Here is a 9,075-nt window from a genome sequence, read left to right on the forward strand (position 1 = left end):
TGTTAATGGTTTGGCCAAACCCATCTCCTCTTTTTACTTGCTGGAAAGGCCTGTTTTATTCAGTCCTGCCACTTTGAGGCCAAGCACTCAGGGAATAAACCCATCCTCAATCCTGGGTATGAATCATGATAGACCCAAGCCAATCACGGTGATTGTATTTCCTTGCCAGTATTGGTTAATCAAAAATCATGTGATGTAATCCTGGACAATGGGACCTCAGGGGAAGTCTGATGGGGAGGCTTCCAATAAAGATTTCTTCCTTTAAAGATGTGTAGGAGGAAATGCTTCCTTCACTGAACATGTCATGTCTGGGGATGATGACAAGCACTGCTGCAGCCATTTTGTGACTGTGAGGTAAGACACTGCCAATATCTTTGAACAAATCAGTGAGCCATTGAATTTTCAAACTCTAGAACCTCTCTCCCATGTCCTGTAAGAAAATGAATGCCTATATGACTTAAACCATATTTAGTTGGAGCTTCTGTTCCTTGCTGCTCAAAGCCTGGCACGCAGGGAGCCCCTGGTCCTGTGGTATTTGTCTAGTAATTCGGCCGTATGTGTGCATTTTGATCCTTATTTGGGGGTGAGGAGAGACTGGAAACTAACATTTGTGAGGTTCCTGCTACAAAGGAATTATCTCATTTCTTCCATTCAGTAACTACAGGCATATAAAGTAGGTTCTTTTACACCCAGTTTACTGATAAGAAAATTGAAGTGCAATCAGATAAAGTGACTTGTCAAGGGCCAAACGGCTAGGCTCTCCACTGGCCACAGAATAAAACCCAAACTTATTACTATGGCATGCAGTGTCCTTGGGATGCTTGGGACCTTCCATATCTTCAGCTTCCAATCTAATCATTCCACGCTTCCCACCTCACTCCATGCTCTCGTCATACTGAGCTTCCTTTAGTTGCCCTGTGCCCTTTGCACATGTGGCACCCTCTGCCTGGGACAAGCTATTTCCTTTCTGACTGACTCTTCACTCTCTGCTGTCACATCCTCTCAGAAGCCTTTACTGATCACCTACGCTGGCTTTGGTCTGCCCTTCCCCTGCACACCCTTCTCACAGGTTATTATAATTGCCTGGAGTTATGTCTGTGTTTCCACGACACTGTGAGTTTCTGGAGGTTTAACAAGGCAATGTGGTGCAAGATTAAAGGCATGGGCTCTGGCACCAGAGTTTGAGTGCCAGCTCCGTCACTGCCAATCTATGGGGCTATGGCACATCTGTCCTCTCTCTCTGCCTCAATTTCATTCCCCATAAGATGGCGATATTTAATACAATCTACCTTGCATGATTGTTGCGGGGATTAAATGTGTTCATTCATGAAAAATACTTAGAATAGTGCCTGGCACATTGCAAATATTCAATAGTCTTGTCTATTTTTATTATCTCTGTACTCAAAGCAGTTGGCACCTACCAGACATTCAGCAAGTATTTGCTGAATAAATGAATGGAGCAGTTGTCATGGTTAATTTTGTGTCTGGGCCACAGGATGCCCAAATATCTGGTTGTTCTGGGTGTATCTGTGTGGGTGGTTCTGGAAGAGATGAGCATTTGAATTGCAGACGGAGTAAAGCAGGTTGTTGCCCCCTTCCCCCCAGGTGAATTAGCTGTCTATCTGAATGCTCAAACTGGAACCTTGGTCTCCTGCCCTCAGACTGGGACTGACACATTGGCTCTCCTGGATTTCAGACCTTTGGGTTGGGACTCGAACTATACCACCTGTTTTCCTGCAAACTGTGGCACTTCTCAGCCTCCATAATCCCATTATGAGCCAACTCCTTATAATACCCACCTTATCTATCTATCTATCTCTATCTATCTATCTATCTATCTATCTATCTATCTATCTATCTATCTATCTATCTATCTATCTATCTATCATCTATCATCTATCTTTCTAATAAATTACTTCTGTTCCTCTGCAGAACCTTGACTAATACAGAGGTGGAACGCTGATTACTCAGAACACAGTCCCGTGGGCATCGATGTGGCCTGAAGCCACACACTGTGAAAGCTCTTGAATCAGACACGCTCTGGCTCAAATCCTAGCTGGGTGACCTCGAGTAAGTTACTTCACCTCACTGAGTTGCAGTTCTCTCTGTAAAATGAGGAAACCAATCCCTACCACGGAAGATTGTTATGTCTATGAGTGATTTGCCTGGCACAGAGCCCAGCATATAGTAGGGGCTCAAATACCTTAAGTTTCCTTACTCCTGCCCCATGTCATAATTTTTGCCAAGGGCCACATCAGAAGAAAGGATGTTAGGAAATTGGCTTCTGTCCACTTAAAATCTCAAAGGACAAAGTAGTCTTTGTGATTTAAAGACCCACTCCCTACCCTGTGTGTGCAGACCCTCCTCCCCAACCACTCCAGGGGCCTTTGAACTTACTCGGCTTTGACAGGAAATGGACCCCCTACAGCAGAGAGATCGGAAAGAGCAGGCCCTCCTGCATGCTTCCCACAGAGGCAGAGGAAGCGGGAGGTGCATAGAGCATTGCTACAGCACTGGGTGAGCACTGTGGCTGGACTGGATGCTGCTCCCCACTTGCCCATTGGCTCCCTGTGTGACCCTGACCAAGGCCTGCACCTCTCAGGACTCCACTGGCCCTGCCTGTTCAATGGGGTTGGGCTCCCTGACCTCTGAGGTTCCTTCCGGGGCGGCATTATGAGATGCAGGAAGTGGACCCCTCAGCTGCTGGGGAGATCAAAGGGTGGTTTCCCAGAGGAGGCCTCACAGCTGCCTGCCCTCTGGAGTGGCTCCTGGCTTCCTGCTCTGCAGGGAGCCTGCAGTGCAGCCCTGGGAAAGGCGGAGGCCTCAGCCAAGGTCAGACATTTGGGCTTCCTCATTTCCTCCCAGTCTTGAGTCACAGGTTTGAGATACTTGACTCCATTTTCCTCTGTTAAGCCACCTGTGATGGAGGTACCATGCTGTGTATTTTTCAAATTAAATTCACAGGAAGTGCCTGTGTCTGTCTTAGGACACTAGGGAACTTCCCACTTGGCCCCTGTGGAATCTCCCAGGACTCTGCCTGGCTGATGGATCCCATCCACACTCTTCATCTGGCCTTGGAGGCCCTTGGCGCCTGCTCTGCCTGGTCTCTGCTCCCCTGGCTCTGGCTGCTTCATCTCTCCCTGCTCTGCTCAGGGCTGTGTCTGCCTGTGCACACCCCTCATTACAGCGAGACCCAGGATTGGTGCTTCCCTAGGTCATGTCACTTCTTCCTGGCAAAAGTCTCTGAAGGAGACATTGTTGCCATCTTCATTCCCAGGAGGCGAGGTGCTCTGTTGAAGGTCTCTGGGCAACTCCAGTCTGGGCCTCGTCTAAGACCTCACCCCCTTGCTCCACAGCCCATGCCCTGCCCCCGCGCTCTCCTCCGTGCTCCCTTTGGGTAGGACTTTGGGTTTGCACAGCACAGAAACCAACCTGAAGAAGATCAAGTGACAAGGGAATTTACTGATTTATTAGGAGGCTAATAGGGTAGATTTTAGAGTGGGACGCAGGAGTCAAACTTTGGGGGTACAGATGCTGACTGTGTCCCTTCCTAACTGTACAGCCTATGACGAGTGAGATCACCATTTCCGCATTTGTAGGACAGAGTTTATAATAATGCCTCCTTCACTGGGTTGCTGGGAAGGGTCACTGAATTAGGGCAGGGACTACAACCCATAGTAGTAAGAAAGCTACTTTACATCATGACCCTGCATACACACAATATAAAACAAAGTCCATAAAGCAATATTTGCCTTTACTATGTGTGACACATGCTGATATTTTCTGTTGTAGTTTAGTCTAGTTCTAGTTCTGGCTTAGTCTAGTCCATTTTGTTTATTAAAAAACATTGGTACCGACTTCTTCAAATGATTTTATGACCTTGCCAGGGTTGTGGTTCGAGTCTAAAAATTGTTAATGTCTATTAGGGCTCAGCAAAGCATCTGGCACATAATAGGACCTCAATAAATGTTACTATTATTGGTGTTATTAATTGCAGACCTACCAAGAAAAGAGGACAGTTTTGATCGCAGCAAGTACTTTAGAACAATCAGGAAGGATTCTCTCTCTGGCCTGTCTCTCCCCTACTCTCCTCTTTTTGTGAGTTAGCATCTCTTCTTTACGCTAACCCTTCCCCACTCATAGGAGCCATAGTGGCAGGCTGCTCTGGGAGGGCATCACTATAGCTCTACTGCCAAAAAGGAAAAGAGCGTTCTCCCTTTTCCCCTCCAGCTTCTGTTATAATCATAGCAACATTTTTTGAGGGCTTAGAAGATCCAGACAATGTCCTAAGTCTTTACAGTATTCACTAACTCAGTCCTCATGATAATGTATAGTTCATGGCAGGAACTGGCTGGATGCTCATCAGATCCATCTCCTCTTCTTGGACCAACAAGTGAACTACATTTTCCAGTCCCCTTGCATCTAAGTGGGGCCATATGACTAGTTCTTGCCAATGGAATGTGAATAGACGTGACCTGTGGTCCAAGGTGGTCAAGAGTAAATACTCTTTCTCAGCACTCTCTCTTTTTTTAACCTGCCAGTGGGCTGAGGACAGGGCAACCTTGAAGCCCTGCATTAATGATGGTGGAACTATATGGTAAAATGAGGGTTGGTCTCTGAACGCTTCACAGAACAGAACTGGGACTAACTGTGCCTGCCTCTGACCATCAGCAGTGGAGTATGGTGACCCATAAGAAATAACTTACTGTTGTGCTAAGCCACTCAGATAGGGGGGTGATTTATTACAGCAGCAAGCATTGTCTAGCCCAATTAATACAAAACTACTTTTTTGTCTATGTTTTACAGAGACTGAGACACCAATATGTTAAATAATACACAGTTTATTGCACAGTTAAGAGGTGATAAGAACAGGATTTAAATGGTGAGCTGCATTAAGAGCCTACATTTTATCAATTATTCTATGCTGTAGATCAAGGCTCACCAAAATCCTGCCTGCCACAGGCTAAATCCAGCCAGGACCATTCCTTTATGTATCATCTTTGGCTGCTTTAAACTGCAAGGGCAGAGTTTAGCACAGAATTGATATTTGTGAGGGAGACCATACCCCCTTTCCACTCCAAAGTGAAAATATTTACTGTCCAGCCTTTATTAAGAATAAAAGTTTGGGACCTCTACTCTAAGTGAAAAATGACTTCCCTTGGAAAGTCAACATGAGGCATGTGCCCTGTGGTTGAACCAATCTTCATAGCTGAGGGGAGTGAGGGATATGATTGGCTAAGCTTAGGTCAGGTGCTTGTCCCTCAGCCAATCAATGCAGCCAGAAGGGCAGGGTCATTTTATATATATATATATAGATAGATAGATAGATAGATAGATAGATAGATACAGCCAGAATGTAAGGAGGTGTCATGGAACTAAATTGTGTCCCCCTTAACTTGATCTGTTGAAATTCTAACCTCCAATATCATTGTATTTGAGAGAGGCCTTTAAGAAAGTAATTAAGATTAGACAAGGTCATAAGGATGGGGCCCTAATCCCATAGGACTGGTGTCATTATAAGAAGAGGAAGAGACAGACACCAGAATTTTCTCTCTGTGTCCATGTCCTTGCCCAGAGAAAAGGCCATGTGAAGACACAGTGAAGGTGCAGTCTGCAAGTTCAGGAGAGAGTCCTTTACAGAAACCAACCCTTCCGGCACCTTGACGTTGGACTTCTCACCTCCAGAACATGAGAAAATTAATTTCTGCTGTTGAAGCCACCCAGTCTGTGGTGTTCTATTATGGCAGTCTGAGCAGATGTGAACAGGAGGAGTCGTTTTCCAAATGGTGTGTGTTGGTTGGGGGCATACGGAACACAGATACAGTGAGTTAGCTTCAGGAGAACCATTGTGAGCCATGTGGCACCAGCCCCATCCCCTAATCTGTATCTGCTGTACTATTTAATCAAATACTATTAACAGTAAAGTATTATATATGGCAGTGATTATAACTGGACCGAACAATGGCAGCAAACTCACGCCCATGGGGAGCTGAAAGTAGATCTCAGGTTTGCTCTCTTCTGCTCTAGTATTCTTGGCAAGACCTCACACAGGGGCCCCCAGGTGGTTCCTAACACGTCCTCTGGGGTCCTCTAGGCCATTCTCCTGGACTCATGCACATATTGGTACAGAAACACAGACTGTATATGTACACATATTGGTACACAACAGACAGTAAGGAAATGCTCAAAGGAATGATGAGGGCACGTCAGAAGGACCCAGAAACTAACTTGAAGAGGCTCCCCTGGCCAAATCAGGGGCAGTCTGAAAATCAAAATAATTAATGATAGTAATGGATTATAACCTATTAAATAAAATAAAAATCTACGAGTCCAGACTGAGATGTTAGACAGATAGATAGGGGAATGCTTTTTCCTTACTGTAGAATGCCAACTGCTAAATATAGAAAGGAGAGTTAGAAAATCATCAAAGGAAGGTAGACCTTGTGGGTGAAAGCTTGGTGAGCAACAGGATTATCAGTGTGACCTCAGAGAATCTCCCCATGCTACTTATTAGTTACAAAGGGAAACAATGACTTTGCAGCGGCTTCTACTTTCACCAAGTGATCAAAATGAACATCACCACTGCTGGGATAAGCTGACACGGCGTGCTTATGATCATGTTATGCACGCAGTTAGTGGCAGATCACGGGTGTGGCTATGTGGCAGGGAGTCAATTTCCCCGGGTGCCAGGAGCAATGGGTGAGTCGTATTTCTAAAGAATCTTGAAATAGTAAAATTGATTACAATTGATTTGCTTTTCATGATCACCATGTGCCAGCAGTTTGGTGATGAAACAAACAGTCCTCCCTGAAAACACCTAAGCCATTGCTGCCATAATGTTTGAGTTTAATTACATATTTGGTATGTATTTAGTATGTATATTTAGTATGTATTTAATTTTTAAGTATGCACATCTGTACATACACATATGTGTGCTTCAAATGAACGTATTGTAGTTTCTTGTCTTTTAATCAACATTGGGTTCCAACTGGAAATTTATTGAGCCGTCCTGGTTGTACAGTTGGCCCTGGCAAATGTGGACTCTGCAAAGTGTGTTTCTTTTTTCAGTGTAAGTTAATTTCAGTTCTTAATCATTCAAGTTTACTTTGGTGCAGTTTGTGCTACCAACCCCTGTGGTACCGCTACATATCCCCACGTTTAAATAGTAGACTCCAAAGAAGCAACGATGGCAAAGAAACTGAATCCCAGTTCAATTCTGACCTTCTGTATGACTACCTAGTCTTTTCCCCGACATGTGACAGCTTTTGGAACTCCAGAAGAAACAATCATTTTTTTCAGGCTGACTTCATTGATGGAAAATGCTGCAGAATGAAGAACGCTGAAAGGGCTTTCCCAGACAAAACAGCTGCTCCACATGAAGCTGTGCATGCACTAGAGACGACGTTGGAAAAGTTAACCTTGAGAAACTGTGTGATCAAAAGGGGGATCAGTTCAGATTCTGCTCTGAGCCGTATGTGACTATTTTTTCTTGAGTTATCTTTTATCAGGAGTGAAGTTTTAGGTGAAGTCGATCAGACACAAAAATACTGGAACCATCCATAATCAGCCTTGATCACTGTACGGTAAAACATCAAGCTCTGACTTTGCTCCTTGGAGGTCGGCATACAGGAATTGTGCAGAAGTTCATTAACTATGCAACAACAAATGTAAGGAAGTGGACATTTGCAGGAAAATATAATTACACTTCAAAGAAGAGACCTGGGAGAAACTACAGAAGATGCTGGTCTTAATCTGCTGGAAGAAATGTAAGAGGAATGTTTGATTCTGCAATCATTTTCACCAAGCATCAGATACTCTTTTTCTTTTCTATGAGTTTTATTTTATTTTTTATTGCCCTATAATCGATATACAATATTATATTGGTTTCAGGTGTATGACATAGTGGTTTGACAATTATACACATTATGAAATGTTCACTGCAATAAGTGTGGTTACCATCTGTCACCATACAGAAATAATACAAAATTATTGACCATATTCCTTATGCTGTACTTTTCATCCCTGTGACTTATGTATTTTATAACTGCAAGTTTGTACCTCTTTATCCCTTTCATCTACTTTACCCATTCCCTCCACTCCCTTTTCTCATGGCGACCTCCAGTTTTTTCTCTGTATTTATGAGTCTATTTCTATTTGGTTTGTTCATTCACCTTTTTAGATTCAACATATAAGTGAAATCATACAGTGTTTGTCTTTCTCTGACTTATTTCACTGAGCATAATACCTCCTGTGTCCACCCGTGTTGTTGCAAATGGCAGGGTTTTATTCTTTTGTCATGGATTGATTGTGAAAGGGGACTTTTGTGAGTCTTCCAAACTTACCCCTACATTTAAGACTTTCTAACTCTGTATATTTGTTGGTTCATATGGAAGAAATCTTCTAAATAATCAAGATTAACAAAAGTATTCTTTGAACAACTATGTGTGAAGACAGATTTACAAGTCTGGCTACATTTTCTATTGAACATGAACCTACAAAAAAGATCAATTCTGATGAAGTCAAGAGAAACTTACAGCCATGACAGCACAAAATCAGAAACTGTGAGGTTATTTCTGTGACAGAGCAATATGGAGGTTGCATTTTTCTTCCCTTCCTAAAGCTATACTAATGTAATTAAAATCATTAATCCATTGATTTTTTTCCTTTTGTGTCCTATAATATTTTATTTTTTCATATTTTCACTGGCATGTCTTTGTTTAGTTTCTGAGCCATTATTATCATTCACATAGTTGCATGATTATTTCTGAAAATAACTTTCTATTCTATAGAGGGAGTGTTAATTTAAAAGAGATCTGTTCTGGGGGTCAAATGCCCTGGGTAAAACACTGGGAAGGATACAACCTTCAATGGTAAGCTTACAAAAAATGTATAGTCTGATTCTCATTATGAGGAAACAACAGACATAGTAAAATTGTAAGACATTTTATAAAATTACTAGCCCATTGAATCTTCAAAAATGTTAGGGTCAAAAAAGACAAAGAAAGGCTCAGAAATTGTTTTGGGTTAAAGGAGACTAAAGAGATATGACAATTAAGTGTAATGTGTCATCCAGCA

At 43.0% G+C, this 9,075-nt stretch overlaps 1 long non-coding RNA gene across 1 annotated transcript; it reads left to right on the forward strand.

Moving 5' to 3' along the window:
- The first annotated feature begins 240 nt into the window (after window positions 1-240).
- Window positions 241-8,600, forward strand: LOC140848663 (uncharacterized). The gene is made up of 3 exons (XR_012129758.1): window positions 241-354; window positions 1,933-2,070; window positions 7,300-8,600. It is a non-coding gene; the product is annotated as an uncharacterized lncRNA (long non-coding RNA).
- Window positions 8,601-9,075: the final 475 nt, after the last annotated feature.

This window comes from Manis javanica, chromosome 4 (genome assembly GCF_040802235.1).
Source record: "Manis javanica isolate MJ-LG chromosome 4, MJ_LKY, whole genome shotgun sequence".
Classification (NCBI taxonomy): Eukaryota; Metazoa; Chordata; class Mammalia; order Pholidota; family Manidae; genus Manis; species Manis javanica.